The following is a 19,668-nucleotide window of genomic DNA, read 5'->3' on the forward strand; positions in this document are numbered from 1 at the left end:
TCATCTATCAATAAGCCATCACTTATTAAGCACCATATACTCTAGTAGGGGCTGGGAATACAAAGATATAAATAAAACAGTTTCCACCTTCAAGGAGCTTATATTCTATGAGGGTTATCAACATATGCATATAGTTGCATATATGTTTATATGCATATATGTAAATATGTATATTTGTATATATTATGCATATATATAAATGAGTATAAAATAAATAAGTATAAATACCAGCTGATTTAGGTAGCAGGAAGGTACCTGAAAATAGGAGAAAGGGAGGAAACTAAGAAAGGTTTCATGCAAAGGTGAAGTTTGAGTTAAATTTTGAAGGAAACTAAAGGTTTTAAGAGGTGAAGGTAAAGAGGAAGTACACTCTCGGCATGAGGAAAAGTCAATCAAATGCCCAGAGGTGTTAGCTGAAATGTCATGTGTTAAAGACAGCAAGAAAGAGAATGTGACTTATCTATTTGCCTAAATGAAGGGGAGTACTATATAGTAAGCCTGGGAAGATAAATTGGAATGAGTTTATAAAGGACTTTAAATACCAAGTAAAGGAATCTATCTTCATAAGTTCAAATCTGACCTCATATACTAGCTGTGTGACCCTGGGCAAGTCATTTAACACTGTTTATCTCAGTTTCATCATTTTTAAAATAAGTTGGAGAAGGAAATGGCAAACCACTCCAGTATCTTAGCCAAGAAAACTCCAAATGAGCTCATGAAGAGTCAGACAGATCAAATGACACAACAACAGCAATATTTGATCTAGAAGACAATAGGGATCCACAAATTGATTGAGCACCAGAATAGTGTGGTCAGATCTGTGCCTTAGGAAAATTACTTTGGTAGCTGAGTGGATAATGGATTGGAGAGGAGATAGTTGAAACAGAGGGACTAAGCAAAAGCTTATTGCAATAACACCAGCCAGAGCTAATGAGACCCAGAAATAGAATAATATCCATGCAAATAAAGAAAAAGTGACAAAGTTAAGACACATCAGAATTAGCAAAGTTGTACGATAAACTTCTCAGGTTCCTCTTGGACACATACTCAATTCATCAGAGTGTCCATAATGAAAGTTTTCTCAGTTTAGTAACTAAACCACAGTCATTAGGAGACCAAGGTCACTGACAAACCATGAGAAAACAATAAAATGGGACATTGATGGGGGAAAAATATTTTTGAACTTCAAAACCAATCTGAAGGCAAGATTCTTATGCTAGAAAACTCCAGTGGCAATGAAAAGACTTCAGTGAATTCAAAGGCTTTATTATTGAACCATAAACCTTCACTCCTTTTAACTATACCATCTTGAGACGAGAATGCTATTCATGGTTCTGTTCCTAATTGGGGCTCTGATGCCTATGATTCTGTAAGCTTGCAAAGGGAAGAATTTTCATAAAGCCTCAGAGATCAAGTTTGCAGAACTTCTGTCCTCTATCATGGCCATATAGATCCTCCTGCTTGATAATGTATTTCTCCTTCTAAAACCTAAAAGAATGCTTTGACTTTACCTCTCTAAATTCACTTACCTTTCATCATTTTGTGCTATAATTATTTATGTATAATATCCAAGACTTGTTATATTAGTTTAGAGATAAGAAGTAGAGAAGCTGACTTAAGAAAGAACTGGAGTTTCAAACGGAGCTGAGACAGTGCCAGTTTGTCAGTTTCAAGTCTAACAGTTTTTCTGTGACAGTTACTCTCTATATGGGTGTATGGGTGTGCCTGTTACTCTAAGGGAGTGGCAGTTGGTCTCTGGCAGTTGGCAGAGGCACTCACAGAGACTCTCTCTCTAGGGGCTTGAAGGAGGTTACTTCTCTCTCTCTCTCTCTCTCTCTCTCTCTCTCTCTCTCTCTCTTTCTCACACACACACACACACACACACACACACACACACACACACACACACACACTGTCTGAGGTAGAAGGAAAAGAGGGAAAGACCTGAAGAAGCTTAGTGTCTTCTTTTTCCAACTTGGGAAACCCTATTGACTATATATTACTGTTTTATAGATTCTTTGAACTTTGAGAAGACCGAAGAAATTCCTGGTCTTTGATTTGGACTCTGAGTCTGTTAAGGCTCAGAGTTCCAATTTGGTTTTTGCTGAGACTCAGCCAGCTAACCTTTGTTATTTTTATAACTTGGGGGCAAAGTTAAGAATTATAAGGATAATAGTGTTAGTTTATTTAGAATAGTAAAAATGTGGGTTAGTCAGATCAGGAAGGATCAGTGTAGCCTGTGGACACAGGAGAAGCAGTTCCTTACAGAACCATGGAGTTTTATTTGGGTGGAGTTAGAATCCCTTAGAATTAGAAATCCTTTTTATCCTTATATTTTCAATAAATAGTTTATTTTTCTATAACAAGAGTTTCTTTAGTGTCCTTGCACCTGGCCCTGGGGATAAGTTCACTTATGAGCTTTATTTCACTGATATAAACTGAAGATACTTTGCATGCACAGGAAGCAAAGTATCAAATGAGTATATAATCAATAATCAATTCATTGCCCAATATTAGTTTTACAGTTGTCTTTTATTTTTACAGAAGCTTAAAGGTTAATTTTGAAAAATGTAAATTGCATTCTTGATTTTTATTGTACAATCAGTCCTTAGAAACTCTCTTTTGTATCTTTCTAATATTATAGATGATGTTGTGTTTGTACTTTAGTTGTGTAGAATGGAAGAGAACCATATTAAATAAATATCAAGGGTTGGGTGGGAACTATAAAAATAAGAACTATGTTTTATCTACATTATATATCTCTCTTCTTGCCTAGCATATACTTCTACTCACAGTAGATAATAGAATCAAAAGATCACAGATATAAAGCTATAAGATATCTTTCAGATAATCTTGTCCAATTTTATAAATGAGAAAACTGGTCCCATATATGTCAAATTACTTGCCCACGGTCCCAGATGGTAAAGAGCTAGGAAAGGAACTTAAATCTAATGACCCCAAATGCCTTGCTCTTTCCATAATGCTATTCTTTATTGCTGCTTCCATGTTTAATAATGCAATAACATTGAGAAAGGGAATTTAAAAGTGGATACAGAGCTGACCAAGCAGAAAAAATTGTGGGCTTAGGTTCCACCTCTATTTGTGTAATCCTGGGTTTATCATTCTACTTCCTAGTAAGTCAGGCAAATCTCTATGACTTTAGAAGAGTCCTTCAATGGGAGCTCCCTAGACCAGCCAAATAATAATGCTACTTGGTGGTGATTATGAAGAATGTGGTTTCTTTTTTTTTATTCAATAAACTGTGATTCAATAACTACTACACACAAGGCACTGGTTCTAGGTGATAGTGACACAAAGACAAAAATATCATGTGACTTCCCCTTAGGAAGTCTAACATCTAATGAAGAATAGCCAGCATAATAGTTGGCTTTTGTATAGAACTTTACAAAGCAATTCTCAAATATTAACTTACCTTTACGAAAACCTTGGGAAGTAGGTACTATTATTTTAGAGATAAGGGAGGGAAGGAGGGAATAAGCATTTTTATAATGAAGACTATATTCCAGACACTTTAAAAATATTCTCACTTGAACCTCATGACAACTCTGCCAGGTAGGTGCTATTATGATTCTCATTTTGCAGCTAAAGCAAATTGAGGTTAAGGGATTTTCCTGAAGTTATGCAGCTGATACAAGTGTCTAAGGCCATATTTGAACTCTGTTCTTCCAGACTCCAAACTCGGCACTCTCTCCACTGTATGACCTAGTTGCCAAATGAAGAAACTGAAGCAGACAGAAGTTAGGAGACTTGCCCAGGGTCACACAGCTAGTAAGTTTCTGGGGTCAGATTTCACCTTCAATAACTAACTTCATATGCAGAATTCCAACCATGGTGTCACCTAGCTGCCTCCAAGAAGGTTAAGGCCTTTTCACAAATAAGTAAGAGCAAAAGAAATATGTTATGGGGTCAAAGAAGGACTTTGAATAATGTATTCTGAGAAATATGAGGAGGGAGAGAAAGAGTTCTTGTTTGGGTCTAGGGATGAAGGTGGGTTGCTTACCTGAATTCGTCCTTGATGGAAAAAGATGTAAAGAGTTGGAGACGAGGAAAGAGGCTGTGTTCCAATACTAAGAATAACCTACATTCATTTATACCAAGATGAGAGAAAGTACAAGACTGAAAAGATAGAGTGTTGGGTCTAAAGTCAGGAACACTCATCTTCCTGAGTTCCCATCCAGCCTTAGACACTTCCTAGTTGTGTGAGTTTCCTCATTAGTAAAATGAACTGGAGAAGGAAATGGCAAATTACTCCAGTATCTTTGCCAAGAAAACCCCAAATGGAGGCATAAATAGTCAGATACAATTGAAACAACTAAAGAACAATAAGACAGAAAGATTGTCTGGAGCCAGACTACAGAGGACCTTCTTCTACAATCAAAGAAGTACTTGATCTTATATACCTGGATAGTCACTAAAATTTTTTTACTAGAAAGGTGTCATGGTCACACTTACGAATTGGGAAAATTATTTTGGCAACTATGTTATGGATTACTAAGAGAAATATCAATGGTAGAAGGACTATTTAGAGGCTTTTACAACAATTCAATGCTTTTTCAATTTTTGCTTATGGCACAGAATTATTCTTTGCTGTTAGGATTTGAGGCACATTGTAGGCAGATTGTGTGATATGCATCCACATATTGTAACTATCATTCCTGGCATTATATCATGATTTCCTTAAGGACAGGGAGTATTGTTCCCAATTTTTGTATCCCCAGATACAGCGCCTGAGACACAGTAGCCTTTTTATAAATGTTTATTGATAGACTGATTGACATAATGAGAACTTGGACACACTAGTGTGTCAAGGCACACCCTTTGAAAATTACTATCATAGTCCATGTGAGAATAGTGGCATTATAAATGGAAAGGAGAGAATAAATAGGAACTATAATGTAAAAAATCAACATAATTGGGGAATTTTATTGGATATAGGGAATAAGGGAGGGAGAAGAGTTAAAGATGGGAAAGAGTTAAAGGGGGAAATGATATCACCAATCCCAAAAAACAGAATTAGAAGAAGAAATCTTAGAGTTATAAATATAAATCTAGTTCATTCTATCTTTGCAACATTTTTTCCCATATGCCTCCTTTTCTCCTATGACATTGCCATCATCCTAGAGCAGACCATCACATCATTCCTGGACTATTACAACAGCCTGATGGAAGTTTCCTTGTCTCTCCAATCCTTTCTCCACTCATCTACCAAAGATCTTCGCAAAGGTCAGGTTTTACTTCTTTTATGTCACCCTCCCTACACATTAAACTCCATTGGCTCCCTAATACCTTTCAGATCAAATATAAAATCAACTGCTCAGTTTTTAAACCCTTTTGTAAGCTTGCCCTTTCCTGTCTTTATAGTCTTCTCATTCCTTAATCCCCTCCACATACTCAGTGATCCAGTGACACTGGCCTTCTTGCTGTTCCTCAAAGAAGACCTCATGGAAGACTCCTGACTAAATGCATCTTCACTGACTGAACCTTATGCCTAAAACTCACTCCTTTCTCCTCTCCACCTCTTGGCTTTCTTTCCTCCCTTCAAGATTCTATTAAAAGACCATCTTCTGCAAGAAGACTTTCCCAGACCTCTTTAAAACTTTCTAAATTCTCTCTGTTGATTATTTCCAATTTATCCTTCATATATCTTGTTTGCATACAGTTATTCATTTATCACTGGCAATGTTAAATTGTGAGTTCCTTGAGGACAGGTTCTATTTTTGTCCTTTTTTAATGCCCTGCCTAGTACAGTGAATAACTCATTATAAGCATTTAATAAGTATCTTTTGAATGACTGCCTAAAATGAATCCTAGAAACCATCTATACCTAGTAACTAGATGAGATAAAAACTGAATCCAGGTTGTCTTGACTCCAATTCCAACAATCTTCTTAGCTCCAATTCTGCTTTGCCATATTGCCTCTCAAAGGTGATACATTTAGTATACAGTCAGTGACATGTTTCTCACTGACATAATGGTCTGTTCTGGGATAACTAAGTGACATTGAGAAAGATCTCTAGCCAAGAATCAGAGGTCCTCAATTCAAATTGGGCTTAGATGTTATATGACCCTGGACAAGTCATTTAACCTGTCTGCCTTAGTTTCCTCATATGTAAAATGGGAATAATAATAACACTGACTTCTCAGGGCTTTTGTAAGAATCAAATGAGATACGTTATAACAATACCTGACACATAATAATTACTATATAACCTAACTATGTTCAACAAGTTTTACTTAAGTCTGGTACAAGGGAAAAAACAACTTGCTCTGGTAACTGGAGGAAAATCATGAACTTCTCCCAAGCCCAGTCACCAAAAAGATATCAGATAATATGAAAGTAGCCATTCTCAGCCTGAGTCTCATTCAAAGTGGAAACAAAAGAAAGAGACTCTGTCTCTTGCTTGCCATTTTCTATTTCATCTCTATCCTTCTTGGAAATGATTTCTGTAGAATCAGAGCATTTGGTGTATAGTGTCAACTAGAATTCCCTTGTATGTAATAGCACATATTTTCCTCCTACCTCCTGCCATTTAAAGGGACAATGGCTTAGCCAGATTCTCCCCAAAAGTGACTTTTTGCCTTCCCACAATGAGGCTGGCATTCACGCAATGCAGCCACAGTAATTTCTGAAATGATCCCCTGGTGGTTTGAAAGGGTTTCATCTCTCAAGAAGTTCCTCATTTGCTCCTAGCAACTAACCTGGCTGAGGAAGTGCCTCTCTTTGTGTGTGGAAAGGCAAACTTGTTCTTCTTTTCTGAAAGCACAGTAATTTCCTTTCATTCTGGAATCTTCAAATAAGTCCAAGGATTTCTTTCCAAATAGTCACAGAGACAGTAATGGACTTTAAAAACACTTTCTATTTAGCTTTGCTTCTTAAAATGAGATTTCCCCCCACCCCGCCCTTTCTTTAAAAGCATCTATCCAAGTGATCATGAATTGTGTCAAATGATTTTGCATTCTAATGTAAATCCGAAAAATAGGCATGGCATTTTAAAATCCTCCTGTGTTCCCAGCTTGCAAAGCTCTTTCTTATTTCTGTCCTTTCCTCTGAAATAGACTGGTCTAGAGCTCTGGGGAAGTTTTGGAGACTTTAAAAATCAGTGCTGTCAGTGCTTTGGAACCAATAGCAACATAGGATCATAAATTTAGAGGTAAAAGGCACCTGTGAGGTCATTAGGTCCCACCTCATCTTTTCACAAATTAGAAAACTGAAGCCATCAGTAGTTGCCTAGGTTATATATGACTTGTAAGTGCCTGAGGAAGGATGTGAATCTGACTCCAAATGCAGTGCTCTCTCAGCTACAATATCTGAGCTTCCAAAGAAATATGTTCAAAATGGCATCTTTGGGGGCAGCTGGTTGGATCAGTAGATTGAAAGCCAAGCCTAGAGAAAGGAGGTCCTAGATTCAAATCTGGTCTCAGACACTTCCTTGCTGTATGACCCTGGGCAAGTCACGTAACCCCCATTTCCTAATTCTTATCACTCTTCTGCCTTGGAACCAACACATAGTATTGATTCTGAGATGAATAAGAGGGCTTTTTTCTTTTAATGCAGTGAAGTAGTCTGAAATATCACCAAAGGAGAATTACACCAGAAAAGCAACATAAAGAATGTTATTAGAAGAGTATGACCCAGAAAGGAAGCAAGTTAATAATCTAGTGCGAGCAAAGAATAAATAACAGAAAACTCCTGTGTTCCATTATATCTATATAATGTCAAAGGATCTGAAGAAAGACCTTCAGGTACATTGCGTGATGGAGGCCAGGTAGGTAACAATTTGAATCTGGACTCAGACACTTACTAACTGTATGATGACCCTATGCAAGTCATTTAACCTTCCTTGGATTCCTCATCCACAAAACAGGACTAATAATAACACTCTCCTCATAGAATTGTTGTGAGGATCAAATTAGAGAATATTTTTAAAGCATTTTGTAAACCTTAAGCTGCTATTTAAATTCTTATCATCACTTCCTAAGGAGGATTACAGAAAGACAAAGAAAATGGAAACAGAAGATGAACAGACCTGAATATGTTTCAATCTGTTAGAAGAACCCACAGACCCATTACTTTCACAATAATTGAAATACTACTATAATAAGCTCCCTGTGGATCGGCCATTGTCTCTGTATCCACAGCACTTAGCCTAGGTACTTAATAATAATAATGTTTTGAGAATAATGCACAGTTCTTTTGTTTATAATAATTATGATGACAATAACTTATTATTAACTGATGACATTCTTTGACTTTTTATTTTATCAAGGATAGGTGAGGAATATGAATTACTCTATGCTTCCTTTATCCTTCTCATGGCCCACAATACATACTTCAAAGAAATCTGACTTATGTTAATGATACAGCCTAGGTTCAAGGAGCAGAGTTGCAAATTATGAATGCTAGAAGGAACTTTAGAAGTCAATTTATCTAACTCCTTCATTTCACTTCTAAAAAAATAATATTTTACTTTTTCCCTCGGTACAATTTCCCCAAAACTCCAATTTTCCTAAATTACATGTAAAAATATTTTATGACATTCATTTAAAACTTTTTTGAATTCCAAATTCTCTTCTGCCCTGCCATCCTTCCTCTTTTCCCCTCTTCCTGGGACAGTAAGTAATCTGATATCGATTTAAATGTGCAATCATGTACATTTTCCACATTAGTCATTTGGTAGAAAAGATATCAAACAAAAGAAGAAGAAATAAATTAAGTTTTGGTCTGCATTCAGGCTTCATCAATTCTTTCTCTGAAGGAAAATGATATTTTTCATCATGAATCTTTAGGATTGTCTTGGATATGGCTGAGAATAGCTAGATCACTCACAGTTTTTCATCACACAATATTGCTATAGTTGTGTACAATGTTCTTCTTAACCCTTTCATTTTAAAGAGAGAAAACTGTGATCTATGGAGTAAAAGTGACTTCTACAAGGTCATATAGTTGGGAATTGGCAGAGATAGAAAGATAACCCAGATCTTCTGATTCCAGCTTATCCTTCCATTAGACCCCATGCATTTGTAGCATTAGAGCAGGAAGGGCATCAAGTAAAATTCTTTCACATGACAGTTGAGGAAACCTATATCTGAGGAGGTTCAAGAACTTGCCCCAGATCACAAAGATAGTGTCAGAGACAGAATTAACATCCAATACTCTTTCCATGAGCCACATTCCTTAGATCTGATTAAGAAATCTGCTTTAACAATAGAATCAACAATGGCCAGTAATCCCTTTCTTCATAAGGTAGTACAGGAGTACCACTCCAAATAATATTGCCATTTCTATCTAGGTCTCTTGGTTTCCCTTTGTTTTCAAGCCTCACTACCGCATACGAACTAATTGGATAATACCTATTCTTATGTCCACACTTAGAGTCATCAGTTCTACCTATCTGTCAAGATGATAATATATTATTTGTTAGGGAGCATCTAACTAATAAAAGATTTATTGGGGGGAGGGAAGTAGTGAGAAGGGTGTTTTGATTGCTTAATATTGCTTTACACAAAGGAAACATAAGCACATTTTGAAGATCATAATCTCTATTTTTAAGCACAAATTCTCAATCTGAGGAAAAGTATTTAGCCATGGCAGAGTCCCTTCAAATAGACAATAAAATCCAATCTTGAAAAGGTATTCTTATGGGGAAAACCAGGGGAGATAACTTAAATATTATATGTGGGTTCAGAAGGGTAAGCAGGAGACAGGAATGGACAATAGGTGGGGACTTAACAAGTTAGGGAAACTGGGTTTAACTGTTAGGGGAAATGACTGTTGACAGAAGTGACAGGCCTAACTGCTCCATCTAGTCAAGGGATAAACTCAGAGTATAATAAATACACACACTATGGGAACTTCAAGGTACGAAGAAAACACACAGGGAAACAGTTTAATTGTTTTTTGAGAGGATAGGAGAGGGGGTGAGGTGAAACTATGTCCAGGACTAGAGTCAAAAATATGCCCAGGACTAGAGTCAAAAAGGGTAAGTTCTTAGCCAACCTGGCTTTGGGCAGGTGACAGTGTGGCTAAGAACCTGAAGGGCTTTGGTTTGGGTTCTCACAATTTATCCAGAGATGTCTTCAGGATACCAGGAACCAACTCCTTCACAGCCAGTGATCCAAAAGTAACCAGGTAGGAAAAGATGCCTGTGAGCTGTCCACCAGAACACAGGTCTCTTCCCTACTCAGAGTTGACTTACAGGATGATATCTTCAGCCTTTAAAACCTTCACCACTCTCTAAGATCCCAGGTTAAATAGGGACTACTGATTGCACTTCTGCTCCAACCCCTCACAAAACAGCAATGTCTGTTGCTTAGCTCTCTCCTCACTACCCCCTGCATTCTATCCAGAATGTCCATGACTTCCAGCCAATGCTTTCCCTAATATACTTGCAAAAATCTGCCTTTATACTTTTAAAGCCTATACCTATTACAGTATGAACTAGGTCATGGTATTGGAAAGCATTGTGGACAAGAAATGTAATGTCAGCTCTGTCCCTTGCTATTTGGGTGACCCTAGACATGTCATTTCACTGCTCTAGACCCCAGGGTGAAATTTGATGAGTCCTTCTACATCTAATGCTGTGACCCCATCTTTCTGATCTGCCATAAAAATAGTGAAACCAGATAAAAGGTGCCATTGCACTCTTTACCCGGTTTTTCTACCTACCCATACCTCTGTTTCTGAATACTCAAAACTGTCCCCCACAGAGCCACAAATATCCCCTAGGGCGATATACAACTCTATATACTTTCAAACAGAGTCCCACTGTCTAGGCTAGACCCATAGCCCCAAATCTTTACTTCCTTTCCCATACTATAGAAACCTAGCAGATAACTTAGGATTAAATGAAATAATAAAGAAAAATGACTCAGATTCCTCTAGTGTTTAGAATTTACAAAATACTTCCCTCACAATGAATGTATGAGATAGCCACTACTACCATAGTTGTTCTGATTCTGTAAATGAGGGAATTGAGGCTCAGAGAAGTCTTAACTATATTAGACTTTTAATTTGGTTTTATTCTAAATATGAGAATTCTAAAGTAATATTGTGGTCGCTGATATTAAAAATATTATAGTTTAAGTCAAAATGACTTTTAGCAGCTTTATTCACAAAGAGGTAGAAAGAGTGAAAGGGGAAAATATAATAAGAAGGTAGATAAATGTCTAGCCTACCACCCTACATGCTGCTCTGGTGTCTGGCTCAGCCCCAGCAGGGCTTCCCTAAGTCCAATCCCATGTGGATTTCCCAGCAATCCTCAGCCAGAGGTCATGGTGATGTCTTCAGCCAGAGTTCTACCAACACAGCCTCCTCCAAGGCAAAGCAGGAATCTCAGCCACTCATTCCAAATGTCAGGAAGGGAATGAATCTCTGGAACTAATCTCTCCAGCAGCCAGGAAAGGAATACATCTAGACCAGTGATTTCCAAAGTGGGTGCTACTGCCCCCTGGTGGGTGCTGCAGAGATCCAGGGTGCAGTGATGGCCACAGGTGCATTTATCTTTCCTATTAATTGCTATTAAAAATTTTAAAAATTAATTTCCAGGGGGCTAAATAATATTTTTTCTGGAAAGGGAGTGGCAGACCAAAAATGTTTGGGAACCATTGATCTAGACCATGCTGCTCTCTTCTTTTTCTGCTGCTTCTTTCCTCATCACTTCCTGTCATTCCCCCTTCTTCACATAAACCAGTCTTTCAATTTGCCTAGCACTGCCCAAGAGGTGGGGAGAGGCAATAGCCTTTGGAGGTATGAGCTTACTCTAGTAAGTGATTTTTGAACTCTCATACTTAATGTTAAATAGGGGTACTTTAAATTCTTGATTTGATTAGCTAAAAATAGGCAAGGGGAGAGTTAATTCTATCTTCACACCTAAAGACAAAGAATAAATAGGAGAAACTATAAGGAGAAGGCATTGAAATATTATACTCTTCCTGTAGATGAATAAACTAAGTCCAGAAGATGATGTGATAGTTCTCCTTCAGAAGAGTGTAGTTGCCTTCCATTCACACTTTCCTGATCACCTTTTTTGACAAAGACCTAGTTTTTGCAAGGTATCATATAGCCCCAAGCCATTCCATGGCTCAAGTACACAGCTTCATATCCTCCCATCCTATAATTTTCTAACTCTCTTATTCTTTTTTTTTTTCAAATCTTTATCTTCCATCTTAGAATCAATACTGTGCATTGGTTCCAAGACAGAAGAGTGGTAAGGACTAAGCAAGGAGATTAAGTGACTTGCTCAGGGTCACACAGTTAGGAAGTATCTGAGGTCAGATTTGAAGCCAGGATCTCATGTCTCTAGGCCTGTCTCTCAATACACTGAGACACCTATCTGTCCCTCTCTCTCTTGTTCTTTTGTTGTGTCTAATGAAATTATAGAACCCAGTAGTGAAGCTTACATTAAAATCATTTTGCTATGATGCAAAAAAGAAATATGATTGCTACTCAGGGATAATGCCACAAAGTATATTAATTTGGCAAAATTTTATCAGCATTTTTTAGCTTGTAATAATTAATTGAAAAATTTTTTGTGTGTTTTTCAATCCTTAGCATGGTAAACCAAAGTGTGATGAAATCACGCTGCTCCCTAAAAAAAGCAAGAAATCCTGAAGTCAATCCTTGTTGAGATTTCAGAAAGTTAGGCCCTCTTCTCTAATGTTGTCAGATACTCACCATTTTCATCTTTTAGTCAACAAGGATTGGCTGTGTACCTCCCATGTGCATGATTGTTGTGCAAGATGCTAGTAAGGATTGAGGGGAATGCAAAATAATTAAAGCAGGAGGTTAGATATCAATGGGTTTTTATAGTCTAGTAAGGGAAGAGAACATGTGCACAAAGGTAATGATTTAAAAGCAACTTCCAATGCCATTCCTAACATAATAACTTTCCTAAACTATTCCAGGCACCTTCGTGATGCAGTAGATAGACTGCTGGTCCTGAATTCAGAAAGACCTGAGTTCAGACTTTACCTCAGGCATTTACTAACTGTGTGACCCTGGACAAGTGTGTTTGTGAGAGGGAGCAAAGGGTAGTATATGCAAGTACATGTAGCACCACCCCATTATTACATGAGTATGTCTGCAGATAAAATGTTTAGACTTGAGTCAATATTTTTGTTGATTATCGTTTTCTCCAAGAATATATGAGTAGTTTTCTAGCTTTTTACCTATCATCATTAATCTCCAAACTTATGCCACTTTTATATATCTCAAACCCATTAGGCTGATGCCTAGACATATCCATTCCAGGACAGATACTTATTGACCTAAGATCAGGAAGGAACAAACACAAAAGAAGAAAAAGCAGTCAGATGCCTACGTTTATGTTTTGCTAACTGAGCTCCCCTACATAAATTGCTACATAGGGGTGGTTTCCTATGACTTACTTGCCTTTAGTGAAGCAAATTCAGAGAGAAGTTGTATGTGTAAAATTCTTGACTTTCTATTTAAATGTTCTTTTTGTCTTTCTTTCCCTGTCTAATAAAGGAGTATATATAACACTTAACCCTAGAACATTTTTCTGTCATACTTTGGAGTGTTTTGGTCTCATGGGAAATACCATCTATTTGGTGGTTAACAGTTAAGTTAACTTTGCCAGCTCTTGCAGGTGCTAAAAAGGTTGCCCTGGTTATATCTCTCCAGTATCCTTCCTTACAAGTCATGTATTAAAATCTTGACTATTTTCTCAAACAATTAGCTGCTCAAGCTGAAGAAAAGAAAAATTTCCATTCACCTCAATCACACAGATACAGCTATGAAGAGTTCTGAAGCATGTCTTATTTCTTGTTCTTTCTCAGTCACTTTCTTTCCTTCTCCTCATTTCCCCAAACTACTGCAAGGGCACACAGCTTCCCAGTGACTAAAATTAGAGCTTTTGTGGGTGTGTTGAGTTGGAGAGGGGGGAAGGTAGATTGTAGAAATTTCCCTGTCAGCTAATTAGTAAAAAAAAGAGAATAGATCAAGAGAACAGAGAAGAGAGATAAAAAGAGGAGAAATACAACACATACAGAGCATACTTCAGTCCCTAGAAAAACAGAAGAAGCTTCCTTGAATATCCACACTGCACACTCACACACACGCACATTCACACATCAAACCCAGGGAACCCCTAAATATTAGTGATTGCAGTCATAAACAGTCAGTGACTGAGTATCAAAAGTCAGTGGTAGAAATGGAAGATAAACCACTCATTGGAAGAGTGCCAGAACCAAGAGTTCTGGAGCAAGAGCAGGAGGAATTATACCAAGCAGAAACCATGACTGAGGAACATGCATAACAAAGGCCAACCAAAATGTGGAGAAATAAACTTAACCCAGGCCCTTCACTAGTATTATACCCAGACATAGCCATAGGCTAATATTCCTTGGGTAGGAAGACATAACCAAAGCAAATGGTTCATGAAAACACTACCAATATTGAACCTGGTCCATATAAGCCAAAATGAGATTCTGGACCATGTTGTAGTTATTATTTTTAAAATTATAATAATGTTTGAAAAGTTTTTTTTTACTTTTCAAAATATCTTCACATTCACTATATCAGTGATTTCCCTAGTTAAAGATTCCTAACCTCCAGTTTATGAACTTGGGATTTAAAAAGTATTTTTGGAAAATTATATTTCAGTATAACTGGTTTTCCTTGCAATCCTATGCATTTTATTTATATGCATATGTATAACTGCCTAAAGGCCAAAGAGCTTACATGTTACCTCCCTCCTCTGTGGTTCTCAAAGACCTTTAAGAGGGACTTGGAGTATCTAAGTTCCAGCCCCTACTAATGTTGTTCTCCCAGTTATGGAGGGATCCCCTTCATCTCAACTCCATTATAGTCAATAGCTTTTACAAAGGAATATTTACTTCAAAAAGTATGATCACAAATCCACACATTTGGAGGGGTTAGTGGACTTCTGGTTAAGATAGAGGCAGAGTAAGGAGCAGCAGCTTGATCTCTCCTAACCAAAGCATACAGGACTCCTCAAGGGGACATAAAAACAAATCCAGACGAACGAAAAGACCCCACAACAGGGCGCAACATTGAAGGTATGTGGAATCGGGGCATTTCCACGCTATAAAGGGGTGAAAAAGCTCTCACTAAAATGTGAGAGGAAAAAGCCCCTCCCCCAAACCCCCACACCATGTACAACTCAGAGGCCAGCTCACAAGAGGTAAAGCAGATTTGGGGTACCCATTAAGTCACTGGTAGCTCAAGGGCTTGTTCCTGGGAGCAGCAAGACTTAGGACCCCAAGAGGCTAAAGAACACACATGGACTTTCCTGAGCATCTGTGTGGGTGAAAGCATTGCCCTAGGCGCAGACTAGGATCTCAAGCGCAGGCTTGGACCTCCAGTGGGGACCCTGGGCAGATGGGAGCATGGCTGTGGAAGCAGTGCCCTGAGACTGCTGAAAGAGCCTCGGGCAGAGGGGCAGACCAGGGACAACCAGGAGGCTCTACCCCAAGAACAAAGAGACCTGAAACCTTGGGAGCTTAGAGAGCTCAGACAGACCCTGAGTGTGAGGATAAAGCCCAGAAGGCATGGGGCTAACAATGGCAAGCCAAAAACGGGAAGCTCAGGGGAGAAAGATCATCAGGAAGAAATCTGGAATACTCGACAACTTTTACACAGAGAAAATGCATACAACAGAGGAGGAAAAACAAGTAATCATATACAAACCTTCCCAAAACAATGAAAACTGGTCACAAGCTATTGAAGAATTCAAGTCTGAGATGTTGAGAAAGATGGAAAAGATCTGACAAGAAAATAAGAGTTTAAAAGGCAGAATTTCACAATTGGAAAGTGAGGCAACTCAATTGAAGACCAGAAATGATCAGATTGAAAAGGAAAACCAAAAGATTATAGCCGAAAACCAAAAGATTATAGCCGAAAACCAAAAGATTATAACCGAAAGCCAGTTCCTAAAGGCTAGAATTGAGCAATTAGAAGCTAATGATCTCTCAAGACAACAAGAACAAATAAAACAAAGCCCAAAGACTGAAAAAATAGAAGGAAACATGAAATATCTCAATAAGAAAGTGACAGACCAAGAAAACCGGTCTAAAAGAGACAATTTGAGAATCATTGGTCTTCCAGAAAAAGCAGAAATTAATAGAAACTTGGACTCCATACTAAAAGAAATTATTCAGCAAAATTGCCTTGAAGTTCTACAACAAGAGGGCAATATAGGCATTGAAAGAATCCAAAGATCACCCTCTACACTAGACCCAGAAAGGAAAACACCAAGGAATATAATAGCCAAATTCAAGAGCTTCCAAGTAAAAGAAAAAAAATCTTACAAGAAGCTAGAAAGAGATAATTCAAATATCAAGGAGCAACAATCAGGATCACACAGGATCTGGAAGCCTCCACACTAAAAAACCTCAAGGCTTGGAATATGATATTCAGAAAGGCAAGAGAGCCGGGCCTTCAACCACAGATCAACTACCCATCAAAATTGACTATATATTTCCAGGGGAAAGTATGGGCATTCAACAAAATTGAAGATTTCCAAGTATTTGCACAGAAAAGACCAGGACTAAATGAAAAGTTTGATATCCAACCACAAAAATCAAGAGAAACATGAAAAGGTAAACAAGAAATAGAGGGGAAAGAAAGAAAACTCATAATTTTTTTAAATTTGACTCTTTAAGGGCTTCAGTAAGATCTAATTATCTGTATTCCTATGTGGAGAAATGCTATGTATAATTCTCTGAGTGAACTCTATTCACTATTATAGTATTCACTATTATAGCAATCAGAAGAATAATTCATAGGGAGAGGGTGGAATACTAAATGGTCTAAGATGACATGGGGGGTGGGAAAGAGGGGGGTGAATAGTAGGGGACACCAAGAGAAACTTGAGTGAATAAGAAAAATAGGATATTCTATTACACACAAAGAGGGCATGGGAAGGGGAGGGGACAAATACTATAAGAAAGAGAGGAAGAGAGCATTAAGAGGTACTATTTAAACGTTACTCTCAGTGTAATCAACCTGGAGAGGGAAGAGTAGCTACATTATCCATTGGGATAAAAAACTCTATCTAACCCTACTGAGAAAGTCAGAAGGAATAAACCAAGGGGAGCAGGGGAGTGGGGAGGTCAAAAAAGGGAGGGGAGAAGAAGGGGGAGGGAATTCATTAGGCCTTTAAAAATAAAAAGAGGGGAATAATAAGGGAGGGTTTAGAAAGAGAAGTTAATCAAGGGAGGGAATAAGGGATACCGGCTCAAAGCAAACCACTGGTTTAAAAGAAAATAGTGTAAGAAGAAGGGGTGGGACTAGGGGAAGATACAAAAATGTCAGTAAATACACAACTCATAATTGTAACTCTGAATGTGAATGGGATGAACTCTCTCATAAAACGGAAGCAAATAGCAGAGTGGATCAGAAACCAAAATCCTACCATATGTTGTCTAAAAGAAACACATATGAGGTGGGTAGACATACACAAGTTTAAGGTTAAGGGCTTGAGCAAAATCTTTTGGGCATCAAATGAGAAAAAGAAGTCAGGAGTGGCTATTATGATTTCTGACAAAGCCAAAGTAAAAATAGATATGATTAAAAAAGGCAGGGAAGGTCATTACATACTGATTAAAGGCAGTATAAACAATGAGGAAATAACACTGCTCAATATGTATGCACCAAGTGGTATAGCATCCAAATTCATAAGGGAGAAACTGGCAGAGCTCAAGAAGGAAATAGATAGTAAAACCAAAATAGTGGGAGGTCTAAATATTCCTCTTTCAGATCTAGATAAATCAAACCAAAAAATAAATAAGAAAGAGGTAAGAGAGGTGAATGAAGTCCTAGAAAAATTGGATTTAAATTATATGTAGAGAAAAATAAATAGGGACAAAAAGGAATACACCTTCTTTTCAGCTGCACATGGTACATTCACAAAGATTGACCATGTAATAGGGCATAGAAACATAGCAAACAAATGCAAAAGAGCAGATATAATAAATGTAAACTTCTCAGATCATAATGCAATAAAAATGATAATTAGTAAGGGCACCTGGACAGGCAAATCAAAAACCAATTGGAAATTAAACAATATGATTCTCCAAAACCAGTTAGTCAAAGAAGAAATCATAGAAACAATCAACAATTTCATTGAAGAGAATGACAATGATGAGACATCCTACAAACTCTGTGGGATGCAGCCAAGGCAGTACTCAGGGGGAAATTTATATCCTTGAGTGCATATATTAACAAATTTAAAAGGGCAGAGATTAATGAATTGGGCATGCAACTCAAAAAATTAGAAAGCGAGCAAATTAAAAACCCCCAGATGAAAATTAAATTAGAAATACTAAAAATTAAGGGAGAAATTAATAAAATCGAAAGTAAAAGAACTATTGGATTAATAAATAAGACTAGAAGCTGGTACTTTGAAAAAACAGATAAAATAGACAACGTATTGGTCAATCTAATAAAAAAAGGAAAGAAGAAAACCAAATTGACAGTATCAAAGATGAAAAGGGAGACCTCACCTCTAATGAAGGGGAAATTAAGGCAATCATTAAAAACTATTTTGCCCAATTATATGGCAACAAATATAACAATTTAGGAGATATGGATGAATATTTACAAAAATATGAATTGCCTAGATTAACAGCAGAAGAAATAGAATACCTAAATAATGCCATATCAGAAATAGAAATTGAACAAGCCATCAAAGAACTCCCTAAGAAAAAATTACCAGGACCTGATGGATTCACAAGTGAATTCTATCAAACATTCAAAGAACGACTAATCCCAATACTATACAAATTATTTGATATGATAAGCAAAGGAGGAGACCTACCAAATTCTTTTTATGACAAAAATATGATTCCAAAGCCAGGTAGACCAAAAACAGAGAAAGAAAACTTTAGGCCAATCTCCCTAATGAACATAGATGCAAAAATCTTAAACAGAATACTAGCAAAGAGACTCCAGCAAGTAATTAAGAAGATCATCCACCATGATCAGGTGGGATTTATATCAGGAATGCAAGGATGGTTCAACACTAGGAAAACCATCCACATAATTGACCATATCAACAGGCTAACAAACAAAAATCACATGATTATCTCAATAGATGCTGAAAAAGCCTTTGAAAAACTACAGCATCCATTCCTATTGAAAACACTGAAAAGTATAGGAATAGAAGGACCTTTCCTAAAAATAATGAACAGTATATGCCTAAAACCATCAGCAAGCAGTATATGCAATGTGGATAAATTAGAAGCCTTCCCAATAAGATCAGGAGTGAAACAAGAATGCCCATTATCACCTCTACTATTCAACATAGTACTAGAAACACTAGCAGTAGCAATTAAAGAAGAAAAAGAAATTGAAGGTATCAAAATAGACAATGAGGAGACTAAGCTATCACCCTTTGCAGACGATATGATGGTCTACTTAAAAAATCCTAGAGAATCAACTAAGAAGCTTGTAGAAATAATCAACAACTTTAGCAAAGTTGCAAGATACAAAATAAATGCACATAAATCATCAGCATTTCTATATATTTCCAACACATCACAGCAGCAAGAGGTAGAAAGAGAAACAACATTTAAAATCACCTTAGACAATATAAAATACTTGGGAATCTATCTACCAAAACAAACACAGCAATTATATGAAAACAATTACAAAACACTTTCCAA

The sequence above is a fragment of the Gracilinanus agilis genome, chromosome 2 (assembly GCF_016433145.1).
Source record: "Gracilinanus agilis isolate LMUSP501 chromosome 2, AgileGrace, whole genome shotgun sequence".
Lineage (NCBI taxonomy): Eukaryota > Metazoa > Chordata > Mammalia > Didelphimorphia > Didelphidae > Gracilinanus > Gracilinanus agilis.